Here is a 17,678-nt window from a genome sequence, read left to right on the forward strand (position 1 = left end):
ACTTGGACATTTCATTTGTTTCCTACAATAATGACAATTGCATAAGTCATTATTGCCCTTCTGTTAACCCACGATGTCACTACTTTCTTCTTTGTGTTAGAACCATCCTCAATACCTCCTTCACCATGTTTCCTCTTGTTGTTAGCTCCAGGAACAAAACTAGGTGAATCAACATCATCGTCTCTTTCACCATCATCTTCATCACTCAATGGAAACTTATCATTTGGTGGAGGAGGATCAAAAGACGCCATCTGCAACATTAAGAAAAAATATTTAGCCATTGAACAGGACAACTTACAAACAAGACCAAAACATTGAACATTACAATTTACACCAACGAAATAGTAAAAATCAGATTAAATCTTACAAACCATACATCACACACAATCAGACAGTAAGTAGTAACCTAGACTAAAGCTTAAACAGTCACAAACAGTCACAAACCATACATCACAAACGGTCATTACAAATCTTATTTTTTCAACCTTAGCTTAAAACAGAGAAGGCAAATCTTTTTTCAACCTTAGCACAAACCAGACAAGAACATTGAACATCAGAGGTTACTAAAGCTTACATTACAACCTTGAACAGCAAAGGCAAAGTTTACAATTTACAAATCTAAATTTAAGTTTAACAAAATACCCCAGCTTACAAAGGCAAATCTTTTTTCAACCTTAGCACAAACCAGACAAGAACATTGAACATCAGAGACAGTAACTTAGACTAGAGGCTAGAGCTTACAAATCTTTTTTTTTTTCAATCTTGAACAGCAAAGGCAAAGCTTACAAATCTAAATTTAAGATTAACAAAACACCAGAATAAGTGATAAGTAATAACAATAGTTAAACAAATAATCGATTAAGTGGGCTATAGAAAAAGAGAAATGAAACAGATCGAAAACATACCTCTGAATAATGGTTTCTCGACAACGCAGACGGCAGTGAGGAGAGATTATTTAGGGATTCCAGTTTTCTGTATTAGGGTAGACACTGATATATAAGAGATGACAAAGATGTACGTAGTCGTACGGAAATGAGGCAAAAATCAAAAGCAGATGCGCGCTGTCAAAAGTGATGATTCATCACACAGGTAAAAGTTCGGGAAGCAACGAGCCAACGAAGAACAACTAAAGATAGAGTCTCTCGGGTTCTCGGGTACCCATTCGGTTCTCGGGTAATAACCGGAACCGACCCGGTACTCACGAATATAAGAAATAATTATCCATCGGTTATTTTGGCAATAACCGAACCCGAACCGAATTGGTTATTTCGGATCGGTTCCGGTTCGGGTAAACGGATACAGTGTTTTTTGCCCAGGGCTACTTCAATCTTACATTTTCATGTTCAATCAACATGCATCAAAGAACTAATAACAAGGGCCTTGTTCCTATCCTATTGAATCCAACATGCTTACAAGGTTACAATCATCATCAACCCCTATGCTAAATGCAACGACCCTATATGAATAACACTTGACTCAATCCTAATGTGCAAGTTTAAACTACATGAACACTCTGTTTTTGTGTAGATTGTTTTTCGAAAATTTTTCAATTTTTTTTTGGTTTTTCTATGCAAATAGATGAATGCAGACTCAAACATGATATGATGCAAAAATTTGAAATAAGAATCACAAAAAACAACATCAAATACATCATCCCAAACCCTCCTCCAAACTTAAATTACACAGTCTCCTGTGTAAGAAAAATTTGCAGGAGGATTTAAGAATCACAACAGAGACAATGCAGGAATGAAATGGTATATACAAGGGAAGTTAGGAGTACCTCAGTAGTAGAAGAAGGAGTCGGAGCTCGCCCAAGTTGTTGGTGCGTGATACTGGCTCTGTCCTTTACCTTGTTCGGGATCCACTAGAGTGGCCTCAGCTGGTTGGTTGACTTGCTGCTCAACCAATTGCATGTTCTGATAAGTGTTCGGTTCCTCGTCACTCTGCATGTCGTCGACTCTAGACTAACCATGGTCCGAGACCAACACTACCACATCTGTAGGCTGATAATCACCTTGCTGCTCAACTTGCTGCTAAACCTATTGATTGCCCTGATAATCACGTTGAGCTTCATCTCACTGCTCAAACTCTTGCTCAGCTTGTGCTGCAGAACGATGCGCTGATCGACGACTTGAGGAGTCTCTGGACCCACGCAAACCTTGTCCCATTCTCTCTCTAGATTCATGTGATGAGTGGCGTGAAGGGACCGGTGTAGGCTGACGCTGTCGGGAGACGTATGAAGATTGGCGAGCTGGAGAATGGACCGAAGAAGGTGTTCGTTGGTGAGTTCGCTCGAGGCTCGCTGAAGCACGACCTTGCATGGGTCTGGTGTTCTCGGGGACAGACCTAGGGATGGCTGTGGTGGATGTCGAGCAACTGAACTTCCGCATGAAGTTAGTGAAGGTCTTGGTGAAGCTGCTGAGCGCCTTATCTCTTGCCTTCCCCCATTGTTGAAGTTTGTTGAGGCGATCATGAGCTGCTCTGACCCCTTTAGCCATTCGTGGTTCTGAGTACTCCTCAAAGTGGAACTGCTCAGGGCGGTATTCAACTTCGTCTTCCTCCATTGGATCAGGTTGCTCCTCAGCGTCAGAATCATATAGTGTGTCTGCGGGAGGGATGAACTCGATATGCCCATCCCCCAAAACTGTAGTCAACTCGACGCAGGGGAGTAGTAATCTCGAGGGACTGATCGCAGGATGCACGAACTTGTAGAGCTATCGTCCATTCCGCAAGCCTCAGCCCAGAGTGCGTAGCTGCCGCAAGTTGTTTATGTCTATCCAGCGTAGTGGATGTGGCTCGGATTGTAGGGGAACACCAGCTGCTTCAAGAAACCAAGTCACTACGCCTCCCATACACATTACGCCTGGAGTGCGGTTGTTGTTGAGTCTCGAGACCCAAGTCTTGTATTATGTAGTTGAGAAGGTAGAGCGAGACGGAAGTGTTGGACATGTCACCTTGCAGCGCGGTGCAATCAATGGTAGTGAACAAAAGTCCCTTTTAGTGCCAGATCGATCATCTCAAGCTCGCCGTACTTGATGTATCCCTTAATCTCTTTGGCGTAGAATGCATTAGCAACCGTCTTCTGAAAGTAACACAAGACTGGGCTTCGCAGGTTCATCGCCTTCGTTTTCGACGAAGTAAATGTCGGGGTGCTTCTGATCGTTGCCCGGAGTGCGGATACTTCGGTTCTGTCAAACTGCAGTGTAGTCCCCGTTCCGCTGGGAAATCTAAAGATCTCTTCGATGGTTCTAAAAGTAAGCGTGTAGAACATGCCATGAACGCGGAATGCAATATAGCCCAGACCTCCATCAGACATCATACCTGGCTCATCCCCATATAAGTGCATCTCCAGAGTAGAAAGGAACTGAATTGTCTCCTCTCTGTATCCACTCTTGGGGGTGTTCATAATTCTCTCCAGATGGCACCGCCAAAATAGATACTGAACATCCTCCCCAATCCCTAGTAGCTCCATCGTCTCAGGATGTGGATATCTTGTTCCACTGAACTCACACTGCTGGAATAGCTCGTAGTACTTCTTGGGAGTCAACTTCGTCTCAGATGCTCTCCGTCATACATATTTCCTTGGCGCTTGTTCAGAATGCAACGCAGGTTCCTCTTGTTCGTAATCACTGTCCTCCTGCCTTGGGGTAGAAGCTGGTACCGGTCTCTTCCAGCGACTCTTGCTCTTAGAGAGCGGTTTGTCTGGTTTGCTTGACCCCGCTGCTTGTTCTGAACCCCCAACAATTTCATCAACCATGTTCTTAATTTTTAGGAAACGCTTCGCCATGGCTTCTGGGGATGAGCGTTCTCCAGCAACACAACCATACGCCTCTCTCATCTCCTGTATAAGGTCGGTACTCTTCCTTCTTCTCTGAGACATAATAAACTCAAAACTAAACTTTAGTATGTTAGTGAGCAAATAACAAGTGCAAAGAGAGAGTAAACTGATCACGTAGTAGGTCGAGTCGTTTCGTCGACGTGACTTAGTGTTTCACTTGGAATTTGGATATGGATCGTGTAGTAGCTTCTTCGTGTGGATCGAGTGAAAAGTCGGGAGAGTGGGTGAGGAAGTCGGCTCGATAGAGGACTCCGACATTGGCTCGACTAGAACAGCTTCCTTTAGCGGATCAGGTGGATACGGTTGTGGCTCGATCGTGACTTTGATGGTGACTCGAGCGGGACGGTCCAGCGAGGGTCGAGTCGTGATGGTGCGACTCAAGCGAGGCTATGCTTTGACTGTGGCTCGATGGTCCGGAGATAGACGGCTCGAGATACGGTGGCTCGGTCAGAGCAGATGAGACTAGCTCGAGTGGGAAGTGAGACGGCTCAAACGGTGTGTTCCATCGTGGGTCGAGTCGCACAGGTACGAAGTGAGATGGCGGTGGTGAGCGAATGAGTGTGACAGGAGCAACAAGACTGGCTCGATTGATGAAGTTCGGTGGTGATTTTCTCGATCAGGCTTTTGAATCTAGGTCGAGTGTGGTGGGTCGAGTCGACGGTCGTCGGCTCTAGCGGATGAGTGTGATAGGAGCGACGAGACTGGCTTAATTGACGAAGTTCGGCGGTGATTGACGCGAGTGAAACTGCAACGGGGAAACTTCACGCTGGTCCAGGGACGTTGAGATCGTCGATTTGGTCATGACGCGAGCGAAGGTTGAAGACGGTGGCGAGTCGAAGCTTGTTGTTTCGAGGGATGTGGTTTCGTCAGTCGAGTGGGGGTCGTGACATGTTCGCGTGTGCAGACGGCGAGAATGGTTGTGTGAGTTGGTGTTGGTCTCGCCGTGAAATTGAGCAAAGAGAGATGGAAGTGAGAGAGTGAGGAAAAGGTTTTTGATGGATGTCGTAAGGTAGGGGAGAAGTGTAATAAATAAAGGGAGATGGAGTGTGGATGTCGAGTGTGGGGTGAGAGGGAGTGTGGTGGGATGAGGTGACAAGAGAGAGTTTGAGATGACACAAGGTTGTTGTTTACTCTTTGACCATTTACAGTGAATTCACTGCCATCCTTATTCAGAAGAGTGATGGCTCTAAATGGCAGAACATCTTTGACTGTAAAAGGTCCAGACCACCTATACTTAAGCTTTCCAGAAAATAACGTAAGTCTAGAATTGAACAGCAAAACCTGATCCCCAACCTTGAGCTCCTTGACAACAATCTTCTTGTCATGAAAATTCTTTGTCCTTTCCTTGTAAATCTTTGAGCTCTCATAGGCATCAAGTCTGATTTCTTCCAACTCATGTAGATCAAGAGTCCTCATAGCCTGAGTTGTATCAATATCCAAGTTCAGCAACTTGATAGCCCAAAGCGCCTTGTACTCAACCTCCACGGGGAGATGACATGCCTTACCATAGACCAACTGAAATGGTGTTCTGCCTATTGGCGTCTAGAAAGCTGTCTTGTACGCCCATAGAGTCTCGTCCAACTTCACAGACCAGTCTTTTTTTGAAACTCCAACAATCCTTGACAGAATACCCTTGATTTGTTTGTTTGAAACCTCAACTTGTCCGCTGGCCTGAGGGTGATACACAGTCGAAACCTTGTGCTTGACACCATACTTTCTCAGCATATTCTCGAACACCTTGTTGACGAAGTGAGTTCCACCATCACTAATCACTGCTCTGGGTATCCCATACCTTGGAAAAATTATAGTTTTGAACAACTTCAGAACAACCTTGTGATCGTTGGTAGGACTGGCAATGGCTTCAACCCACTTAGAAACGTAATCAACTACCACTAGAATATAGACATTCCCATTAGATGGAGGTTTGAATGGTCCCATGAAGTCTATCCCCCAAACGTCAAATATCTCTACTTCCAGGATCGGATTCTGGGGCGTCTCGTTCCTCCTTGTGATGTTGCCCATCCTCTGGCAAGCATCACACTTGGTGATGAAACTGTGAGCGTCCTTGAACAAGGGTGGCCACTAGAGACCCGCTTGAAGAACCTTCTGAGTTGTCTTGAATGTGGCGAAGTAACCTCCATTGGTGGAACCGTGACAGTGTTCAAGCACTCCCTGAACTTCCCCTTCTGCTATGCATCTTCTGAACAGACCGTCAGAACCTCTCTTGTACAGATATGGTTCATCCCAGAAATTGTGGTTGACCTCTCTGAAAAACTTCTTCTTCCTATAGGGATCCATGTCATCAGGAACTTCTCCACAAACCTTGTAATTCACGACATCTGCATACCATGGTGCGGTCTTAGAATCGATCGCCATGCATCTGATTATGAGGTTGTCAAGCTCTGTGTCATGCATCTGCTCACAAACCTGGGCGACCAAAAGTTGTTCCTCAGGCATTGAATCATCTATGGGAACAGCATCTTCAATCCTCATTCTTGACAGGTGGTTCGCAACTCCATTTTCTATGTCTTTCTTGTCAACAATCTCCATGTCGAACTAATGAAGTAGCAGAATCCATCTCAATAGTCTCGGTTTGGTATCCTTCTTCGAGTATATGTGTCTCAGAGCAGCATGATCGGTATACACTATGACTTTCGAACCCACAAGGTAACTCCTGAATTTTTGGAATGCAAACACAACTGCTAGGAGTTCCTTATCTGTGGTTGCATATCTTCCTTGAGTCTTGTCCAAGGTGCGACTGGCGTAGTAGATGACATGAAGCTTCTTGTCAATTCGCTGTCCCAGAACTGCTCCAACTGCGAAGTCTGAAGCATCACACATGATCTCAAAAGGGTGATCCCAATTTGGAGCTTGTAATATAGGTGCTGAAACCAACGCCTCCTTGATCTTGCTGAAAGCTTCCAGACATGCTGCATCAAATTCAAACTCAACCTCCTTGCACAACAACCTTGTTAATGGTCTTGCAAATTTTGAGAAGTCCTTGATGAATCTTCTGTAAAACCCAGCATGTCCTAGAAAACTTCTGATTTCCTTCACTGTCTTAGGCGGTGGAAGCTGAACCATGACCTCAATCTTAGCTTTGTCAACCTCAATTCCTTTCTCAGAGATCTTGTGTCCCAGAACGATCCCTTCTTCAACCATGCCACTTCTCCCAGTTCAGCACCAGGTTCGTCTCCTCACATCGTGTCAATACCCTGCACATATTCAACAAACAGGAGGAGAAAGTGGAACCGTAGACAGTGAAATCATCCATAAACACTTCCGGTGACTCCTCAATCAGATCCGAAAAAATTGATGTCATGCACCTTTGAAAGATGGCAGGAGCATTGCACAAACCAAATGGCATGCGTCTGTAGGCAAAAGTGCCACAAGGACAAGTGAAGGTTGTCTTTTCCTGATCATTTGGGTGGATAGGGATTTGGAAGAATTCACTATACCCATCTAGGAAACAGTAGTAAGGATGACTAGCTAGTCTTTCTAACATATGATCAATGAAAGGCAGAGGAAAATGATCCTTCCAAGATACAACATTCAACTTCCTATAATCAATGCACATCCTATGTCCTATGATGGTTCTAGTTGGGATTAACTCATTTTTTTCGTTTTTGATCACAGTTATGCCTCCCTTCTTAGGTACACAGTGTACTGGAGATACCTAAGTACTATCAGAGATAGGATAGATAACTCCAACATCAAGCAAATTTAAGATTTCTTTCTTTACTATTTCCTTCAGGTTAGGATTCAATCTCCTTTGGGGTTCAATGCTAGCATAAGACTCATTTTCAAGATTGATCCTATGTGTGAAAATACTAGGTGAGATTCCCTTGATATCATCTAAGGAATAACCTATAGCCTTTCTATACTTCTTAAACTCAGTTACCAGTAACCCCAATTCATCATCACTCAGCCTAGCATTCACTATGATAGGATAAATAGAATTGTTTCCTAGAAAAACGTACCTGAGCTCAGAAGGGAGAGTTTTGAGTTCTACCTTTGGAGCTTTCAGTTCTGACCAGTTGTCAGCATGGGAGTCTGGAATGATCACGGTTGAGTGGGAGGGGTGCGACTCGATCAAGCGGGACGTCGGTGTCTCGAGTCGGGTCTTGACGTCGGTCGAGTCGGAGATATCACGTTGTGAACTCTCTGTCTCAACTGCACATACCTCCTCTGCGTCAGATAGCTGCTCGAATTCCTCTGGTCCATCCGTTTCTCTGTGGGAGTCTAGCAGATTCTTGTAACAAGTGGTCTTCTCTTGCAGGAACCCTTCGTCTCTATTCTTGGTCAAAGCAATCTTGAGATGATCCTCCTCAGCTAATTCCTCCAGCAACTCATCAACCAATTTATCCATCTCTTCAATGTAGAAGACTTGTCCTCCAATCGTTGGCTTCTTCAAGGTATCCTTGATGTCAAACTTTAAAATGAAATCGTCGCCCAGATTAAGATCAATTTTGCCATTTCTGACATCAATGATGGCTCCAGCAGTCGCCAGGAACGGTCTTCCTAAGATCAGAGGATCTTTTGGTTCTTCATCCATCTCCAGAACCACAAAGTCGGTTGGCACTTCCACGTCTCTGATCCTGACGGGTAAGTCTTCTAAAATACCATTTGGAAGTCTCACTGATCTGTCTACAAGGATGAGAGAGATGTCGCAACCCTTGAACCTTGTAAAACCCAACCTCGTAGCAGCAGAGAGTGGCATCAGATTAACTGAAGCGCCAAGATCACATAGGCACCTGTCAAAAGTCATAGGTCTAAGGGAGCAAGGTAGAGTGAATGATCCAGGATCTTCGAGCTTCTTGGGTACAATCTTCTTCTGGATGATTGCACTGCACTCAAGATATCTCCATGCCTTAAACTTCTTTTGATATCTCCATCACTAAGTCCTTGAGGAATTTATGGTAGTGAGGAACAAGTGCGAATGCATCCAGCAATGGCATCCTCAACTCAATCTCCTTGACTTGTTTTTTGAACAAGGCTTTGTACTTCTCAGTAAGCTGCTTCTTGAACCTCACTGGAAATGGTAGAGGAGGCTTGTATGGTGGAGGGATGAATCTCACAAGTTTGTCTTCAGAAACAACCTGTTCCTTAACAGCTTCAGGTTCGGACTTCTTCACTGGTTCAACCGGGTCCTTGACTGCTTCGACTAGGTTCTCCATCTGAGCCTCATCCTGAACAAAATCCTCCCCATCTAATTCCTCACTGTCCTCAGTGACGTCTGGTACTCCTTGCCTGAGAGGCAATGTTTTCCCACTTCTCAGCGTAATGACATTGGCGAACTCCTTGGGGTTCTGAACAGCCTTTCCTGGGAATTGGCCAGGCTTTGGTGCAAAAATAGAAGCGAATTGGCCCTGATCATTGTAGGAACATTCCATCCTCTGACTAAGGTCAGCAAACTTCTTAGCAGTATTCATAGAACCGCTAGCTTGACCCTGAAGAATTTGTTGCATCATTTGCTTCATTTCTTGGTCAGGAGCTTGTGTAGGCGGAACTTGTGGAGATGGAAATCCTGGTGGGGGTCCTGAGGGAGCCTGATAACCATGCTAGAACTGTTGCTTAGGCGCGAATCCCTGATTGTAAGGCACAAAAGGTTTTGTTGACCCTGTTGCTGTTGTTGTGGAGGGTACACCTGATCTTGTGGATTAGCAACGTTGTTACTTTGGTAAGACAAATTGGGGTTTTCCTTGTACTGGTTATAACCTTTAGTGTATCCACCTTGATTCTGGACATAGCTGATCTCTTTAGACTGCGCACCCTCCCCATCTGGAACTTGGAAATGGTCATCTTCAGATACGAAGTGGACGCTCCTCTGCTGACTTAGCAAGATACGGTCTAGCTTCTCATTGGCGTTCTTCAGGTCTTTCTTATACTTCTCCTCAGAACTGGCGTCACCTCTAACTGTGCGGTCATAATCTTCATTGTTGTTGCCATCAGACTGGGCGAGATTCTCAACTAGTTGCCATCCTTCCTCAACGTCTTTGTTCAGGAAATTACCGTTAGAAGCAGTGTCAAACAGCATACGTATCTTTGGTAGTACACCACGATAGAGAGTGCTCAGCAGTGACTCGTTGCTAAAACCATGGTGTGGACACTGGCTGTGATAACCCTTGAAACGCTCCCAGGCTTCACAGAATGATTTTGAGCTCTTCTGAGTGAAGCTAGAAATCTCATTCCTGAGACGTGTTGTACTGGTGTTGGAGAAGAACTTGGCCAAGAATGCTTTCTTGCAACCATCCCAGGTGGTGATTGATCCCTTGGGAAGGTTTTTCTCCCATTGATGAGCTTTGTCTCCCAGGGAGAATGGGAAGACGCGCAACTTGTAACCATCCTCACTCACGCCGTTAATCTTAGTGAGACTGCACAGACGGTCGAACTCGTCCAAGTGGTCGAGTGGATCCTCCATAGGCAACCCGTGAAACTTGTTTGCTTGGATCATGGAGATCAGACCACTTTTGATTTCGAAGTTGTTGTTTTGCACGGCGGGAGGGACGATTCCAGCATGTTGAGTATGAGTGTTCTGTGCATCCCCAACACCAATGTTTCGCGGTCCCGGATTTGGTCCATTCGGTTGTTCCATAGTGATTGGTGCGGGATGATCAGTGAGTTGACGAACTTGTCGTGGTCTTTGTAACTGATTGATGTCGTCGATAATACGAAGGAGATTCTGATGCCCTCCTGATCTGGTGTGCATGCAAGGTCACAATCAACAGGTTCATGAGATGCAAAACAAACAAGCAGACAACCAAAACAAGTCAGTACTCCAAATGACAAGTGTAACAGAACTTAATCTTGCAAAACTTGAAATCATTAAATGTAGCAAAGATAATCCCAAATGGCAACAACGCCAAATTGATACTAGGATTTTTGTATGTCCTAGCAGGTTCAATTAACCTTATGCAGTTGTAATACTTAAGGTGTCAAACCAGTTGGGAAACTTTATTAACAATTAAGATGCAATCAAGAAATCACAAGTCAAGCCAATTTAAAGAGAGTGTTTGTCTAACAGTCCTAAAATGATGAGAATACAAAATGGAAATGAGTCACAGAACTAGAAACGAGAATGCATGACGAGAACCGAAAACGAATGAAAACGAGAAAACGAGTCTAAGCATGAACAAAACCGCAAGATAAGAAACAGTCTCAGGAATGTAAGAAAAATCAGAAAGAAAGAGGTCCTAAGGATGGGAGTAATTGATGTCGGTGAAGTCTCCTAGTCTACAAAGTGTTTAACATGCCACAAGCAAACTATCCCTAGACAATGAACATCACGACTTAGCTAATCCAATCTCTTGGCAAAAGCTACTCAGACTCAACCACTTCCATACCTAGCTCTCGCTAGAGAAACATGGTCGAGTAGGCATAACAAACAAGTTCATTCACGTCAACAAACATCCTAGAAACCTAATCTCTTAAGCTAGGAACGTAAGTCTCTGGCACTAGTTGGTCAGACATTTCATCGAACACCTTTTGGGTGCGGAAATGTCTAAGACCTAGTTCCAATTGATCAGAGAGAAACTAGTATTTCTAATTCTAGTCCAGAAGGGATCATACAAATCCTAGCTTAAACACTCTACATCCTAAGATCCTCCACCTAATCTATCCCATCCTCAAGAACTACCACTCTACTCAGATCCGAAAATCATCATCAAGGATGCAAACCCAGAAAACATTGAAACAAGCATTCTTATATAGATAAAAATGAGATGAACAAGTTTGTAGAAGAAATCAAATGCAAAAACTCAATGAATTAAAAGATATTTGGATACAAAGTCTGAGAACGTTTTTGGAGGTTAGGTAAAACCTTAAGAACCAAATGAGATAAAATATAAGATGTCCCAAACCAAGACTTAACAAAATGTATATATAGTAAAAACATATGAATCCCTAAAACTTAAAACGACAAGATAGAGCGTCGGTTCGGGAATCTCCTGAAGCGTGTGAAACCAAACGTCTTTCTTCCTGAGGTGTGCGGTCGAGTCGCGTGTCGTCTCTCCCTGGAGTGCGTTCGAGTGGAACGGATCAAGTCGAGATCATACGACTCGAGCTGGGTCGAGTGGAGGTGATGCAACTCGAGCTGGGTGTCTACGCATCCACTAAAACGATGATAACTCTTGAACCACACCTCCGATTGGTTTGAAATAAACGGAGTTGAAAAGATGACTCAATTCCATAAAACTTTGATGAAGACGTCAAAAGCTAAATCCCACTCGAGTGGAACGGCTCGAACGGGTTGGCTCGATCGAGATTGGTTATGGCTCGAGCTGGGTGTATACGCATCCACTAAAACAATGATAACTCTTGAACCACACCTCCGATTAGTTTGAAATAAACGGTGTTGGAAAGATGACTCCATTCTCTACAACTTTGATTAAGACGTCGAAAGCTAAATCTCAATCAAGTGGAATGGCTCGAACGGGGTGGCTCGATCGAGCGGATGAGACTGGCTCGAGAGAGGGGCTCGATCGGGGTTGTGAGATTGGCTCGAGAGACGGTTCTGGGAGTGTTGTGCAGCAGATGGGTCGAGTGATGCGTTTCTGACATCTCCTAGATACCTGAAATACTCTGAAATGCACAATGTATGCAAGGATGATGCAAGAACTACCTAGACATGCAAAGTGTATAAAAAGGACTAGAAAATGATGTAAAACAATGAGTTATCCTAGCTAAATGCATGATAAATATATGCTAGGGAGAGACAAAATATAGACATATCAACTCCCCCAAACTTAGTCTTTGCTTGCCCTCAAGCAAACGATCAAGAACAAAGTATGGAAGAGAGGTGTGAAGATGGGGTCTCAGAACCTAAAACATGTTGAATAGAGTAGTTAAAATCAATGTCCTTGTTCTTAGTTCTATGATGCATGGTGAAGGGACTTTATTTAAAAACTTTGTTGAAACGATTCTGATCTTTAATCTACATATGCAATCCTATCAATCATTTCCTTTAAAATTCATTAACAGAGAACCGTGAATCAAGATAAACAATGTCATCGAACTCATTTGGCTAGGGTGAAAGATCAAGGACAAAGTGGTTTTATCAATACAGAATAAGGTTCTCTCACGAAAAGGAGTTGAGCTTAAAAGAAGGCTAAAGGTTGAAACCAACAGATACATACAAGAGCAGTGTCCTGTCTACCCAAAAGTCCACAAGAAAACTCAGACCTAACATTATAGTCCAGAAGTTGGTCCTATCTCTATCCTTCGTCAGCAACATCATCTCAAACTCTTTATACTTATTCTTAGGAGGAGTTCATTTCTTTTCATTCTAGCGGATTGGGAAATCTTTATTATCACTATGGTTCTTTTTCTTTTCTTCTAAGGACTCTAGACATCTTAAGCATTTTTACTTTCTTTTCTTTGTCTAATCTTTATTTCATGCCCAGAACCAATTACTCTTTTTACTTTGCTCAACCCAAATCCTTTACTAGACTTGTAAACTTTGAAAACACATCCCCCTCCAGAACCTAACACTTTCTAACAAGCTCAACTCGGAAAAAGTCTGACACTCAAGAATAAAATTGGCTTGAAAGAACGGTTGGTTAAGGGTGCACGGAACTGTTCCAAAAATGGGAATCAGCTACTTGGATTGACAAAGGTGGTAAAAATGTGAAAGACAATCCAAGTATGTATATGGTATCTATGAGTTCAACTTCAATGCATAACAAGATAATTGCAAGTCAGGATTAGGTTCAGATATATAGGGAATGACGTCAATTCAAAATATGCTTCAATCAAGACTAGGATGCAATTTCGAGAATTCAAAATCTGGTTCAGTCTTACATTTCAAGTTCAATCAACAAGCATCAAAGAACTAATAACAAGGGCCTTGATCCTGTCCTATTGAATTCAGCATGCTACCAAGGTTACAATCATCATCAACCCATATGCTAAATGCAACAACCCTGTATGAATAACACTAGACTCAATCCTAATATGCAAGTGCAAACTACATGAACACTCTGTTTTTGTGAAAGTTTTCGGTTTTTTTTTTTTTCAAAATTTTTTTTTGGGTTTTTCTATGCAAATAGATGGATGCAAACTCAAACATGATATGATACAAAAAAATTGAAATAAGAATCACAAAACACAACATCAGATAAATCATCTCAACCCCTCCCCCAAACTTAAAATACACAGTCTCCTGTGTAAGAAAAATTTGCAGGAGAATTTAAGAATCACAACAGAAACAATGCAGGAATGAAATGGTATATACAAAGGAAGGTAGGAGTACCTCATTAGTAGAAAAAGGATTCGGTGTTACTCGAGCGAGAGGGTCCTTGGTTCCAGTCGAGTGAGGTGCAAAATTCCAGAATCACCTTGATGTCGGATTGTTGAGGAAGAATGTCGGTTCTCCGGGGATGAGGTGGTGACTCGAGCGAGACGTAGTCGGTAGGTCGAGTCATCGTGATGTTGGTGCCAGTCGAGTCGAACAAGGGTGACTCGAGGTATGCAACATGACGTCGGTCGAGTGGGACAATATTGGCTCGAACAGGACAGGTAAGAAAGGTTGACTCGAATGTTGCAGCTCTGCCGATGGCGGATTGAGCGACAGAGTATGATTCCACTCCGATCGAGTTGCTTGTTCTCCGCGTGTTGACGTGAGATGTGCCAAGTGAGGTGCGCTTGCAACTCGGGTTACGATGGGGAGAGAGGGATCGAGTCGAGGGGTGGTGGCTCGAGCAACACTTAGCTTCAGCGGATCGAGTGACAGAGTGGAGTTTGCAAGACTATGACGTCGGTCGAGTCGGACCAAGTCTACTCGAGGGAGATGAGTCCGGCGATCGAGTGGTCCTGTACTGGTTCGAGTGGGTGCGTGGAGTAGACGCGGCTCGAGGGGGATGGGAGATCGAATCAATGAGTGATGCTTTCACTTTTCCTTTTATGTTGCCCATACTCCCTTCTGTAGATTCCTGAACACTAGAAAACTAAAAACGAAAATTAAAAACACAAAGATCCTAAAGAATATTTACAGTGATACATTTGGGACTTTCTTCCAAGTGAGCTTGTTTAAAGCCTCTGAGCTTGACTTTGCATACTCTTTATGCTTTGGAAGGGTCATAGAAAGGCTTTTGAGACCCCTCTAGAATGTTTGGTGTAGCTAGATACTCTTTAACATTCTGCCCAGGTTCAAAAAGAAAAGTTCTTCTCTTCTTCATTATCCCCAACCTCTGTCTTGCTTTTCTTGGAGAAGAAATTTTAACTTTACTCTAGAGCTGCATGATCTGCCCTCTCATCTCCTCCAACATGGTTGTTAACTCTGTCACTTTATCCCTTAGAATCTTGGTTGTTTTGAGTTCAGACAAACTTTCAAGCGCAGGAGGACTTGTCTCTTGCGGTTGGTGATCAGGAAGCAGGTCTCGACTCTTAGGAAGGGTAACAATTGCACTCGAGTTGGAGAATGGTTGAGACACTTTGAATTTTCTCTTTAGTTACCAAAACCTCTGTTTCTGTCTCGTTCACACCCTCAAAGATGTCAAACCCAGCTTTCTGATCTTTCTCTTCAATCACGAAAGTCTGTCCATCAATAGTTGGTTTCTTCTTAGAATCCTTGATATCAAACTTTATCTTGAAGTTTTTACCCAGATTGAGATCAATGATCCCCTTCTTGACATCAATGACTGCTCCAGCTGTAGCTAAGAAAGGTCTTCCCAGGATTAGTGGATCTTTAGGCTCTTCATCCATTCCCAGCACCACAAAATCAGTAGGAATCTCAGCTTGTCCAATTTTGATGGGCAGGTTCTCTAGTAGATCATGAGGCAATCTAGTAGTCCTATCAGCCAATATTAAGCGGAGGTTCAATGACTTGTATTTGTTGAATCCTAGCCTCTGAGCTAAAGAGAGTGGCATGAGGCTTACTGAAGCACCAAGGTCACATAGGCACTTTTTGAAGGCCAATGGACCTAGAGAACAAGGCAAGGTGAAAGAACCAGGGTCCTCTAGCTTCTTTCGGATAATCATCTTCTGAATAACAGTCTTGCATTCATGAATAACCCCACCTATGTCATGCACTACCCTATCATCTTCCAGAGCCTTAGCTTGAGCTGCTTTAGCTATCTCCTCCTTCTCTTTGGTCCTTTTTGTTACCAAATCAGTTAGAAAATTTTGATATTGAGGCACAAGTGCAAATGCATCAAGCAAAGGCATCCTAAGTTCAATTTCCTTGACTTGGTTTTCGAACAGAGCTTTATACTTCTCAGTAAGCTGCTTCTTAAACTTCACTGGAAATGGTAGAAGTGGCTTGTATGGTGGAGGAATGATTCTCACAGGTTTATCCTTGGGAGCAGCGGGTTCTTTAGTAGCTTCAGGATCAGATTGCTTGGCTGACTTAATTGGATCCTTGAACACCTCGACAGGATCCTTTATCTGAACTTCATATTGAAGAAAATCCTCCCCATCTAAACTCTCATTGTCCTCAGTGAGTTGTTCATCTACAGCTTGGGTGGTGATGACCTGGATAGTAGCATAGTCCTTGGGGTTTTGAACTGCTTTTCTAGGTAGTTGGCTAGGTGTTGGGGAAGAAGTAGAAGCACTCTTGCCTTCCATATACTTTATCTTGGAGTTAAGAGCTTCAAACTTGACATTCAGATCATTGTATGAACACTCCATGCGCTGACTGAGTTCAGCAAGCTTCTTGGCAGTTTCCAGAGAACTGCTAGCTTAACCCTGAAGAAGTTGTTGCATCATTTGCTTCATTTCTTGATCAGGAGCTGGAGTAAGCTGAACTGGTTGAGGGCGGAATCCTGGCGGTGGTCCTGAGGGAGCCTGATAACCTTGTTGGAATTTTTGTTTAGGCACGAATCCTTGATTGTAAGACACAAAAGGTTTTTGTTGACATTGTTGTTACTGCTGAGGAGGGTACACTTGATCTTGGGGATTTGCAACGTTGGTGCTCCTGTAAGACAAATTGAGGTTTGTCTTATAGGGGTTGTAACCGTTATTGTATCCACCTTGATTCTGGATATAGCTGATCTCTTCACATTGATCACCCTCCCCATCTTAAACTTGTAAATGGTCATCCTCAGATACGAAGTGGATGGTCTTCTGCTGACTTAGTAAGAGGTGATCAAGCTTGTCGTTGACAGTCTTGAGGTCTCTCTTGTACTTCTCCTCAGAGCCAGCATCTCCTCTAACTGTGCGATCATAGTCGTCATGGTAGTTGTCATCAGACTGGGCGAGATTTTCGACTAGCTACCATCCTTCATCAATGTCTTTATTCAGGAAGTTACCGTTAGAAGCAGTGTCAAGCAGCATGCGGATTTTCGGAAGTACGTCATGGTAGAGAGTGCTCAGCAGTGACTCGTTGTTGAGTCCATGGTGTGGGCATTGGCTATGATAACTTTTGAAACGCTCCCAGGCTTCACAGAATGATTCTGAGTTTTTCTGAGTGAAGCTGGAGATTTCATTCTTGAGACGTGCTGTTCTGGAGTTGGAGAAGAACTTGACCAAGAAGGCTTTCTTGCAGTAGTCCCAAGTGGTGATGGATCCCTTGGGAATGTTTTTCTCCCATTGATGAGCTTTGTCTCCTAGGGAGAATGGGAACAGTCGCAACTTGTAACCATCCTCATTTACTCCATTGATCTTGGTGAGACTGCAAAGATGGTCGAACTCGTCCAGGTGATCGAGTGGATCCTCCATAGGCAACCCATGAAACTTGTTCCCTTGGATCATGGAGATCAGACCACTTTTGATCTCAAAGTTGTTATTCTACATAGCAGGAGGGACGATTCCAACACGTTGAGTATGAGTGTTCGGTGCATCTCCATCACCAATGTGTCGCGGTCGCGGATCAGGTCCGTTAGGTTGTTCCATAGTGACTGGTGTG

The 17,678-nt window shown here is 43.6% G+C and overlaps 2 non-coding genes across 2 annotated transcripts; both read left to right on the forward strand.

Annotated features, from left to right (window-relative positions):
* The first annotated feature begins 9,930 nt into the window (after positions 1-9,930).
* LOC147928269 (small nucleolar RNA R71) lies at positions 9,931-10,037 on the forward strand. The gene has a single exon (XR_015581045.1). It is a non-coding gene; the product is annotated as a small nucleolar RNA R71 (small nucleolar RNA).
* Positions 10,038-17,162: 7,125 nt separating this feature from the next.
* Positions 17,163-17,269, forward strand: LOC147928270 (small nucleolar RNA R71). Its single transcript, XR_015581082.1, has one exon. It is a non-coding gene; the product is annotated as a small nucleolar RNA R71 (small nucleolar RNA).
* Positions 17,270-17,678: the final 409 nt, after the last annotated feature.

Source organism: Camelina sativa, chromosome 14, assembly GCF_030686135.1.
Source record: "Camelina sativa cultivar CO46 ecotype springtype chromosome 14, ASM3068613v1".
Classification (NCBI taxonomy): domain Eukaryota; kingdom Viridiplantae; phylum Streptophyta; class Magnoliopsida; order Brassicales; family Brassicaceae; genus Camelina; species Camelina sativa.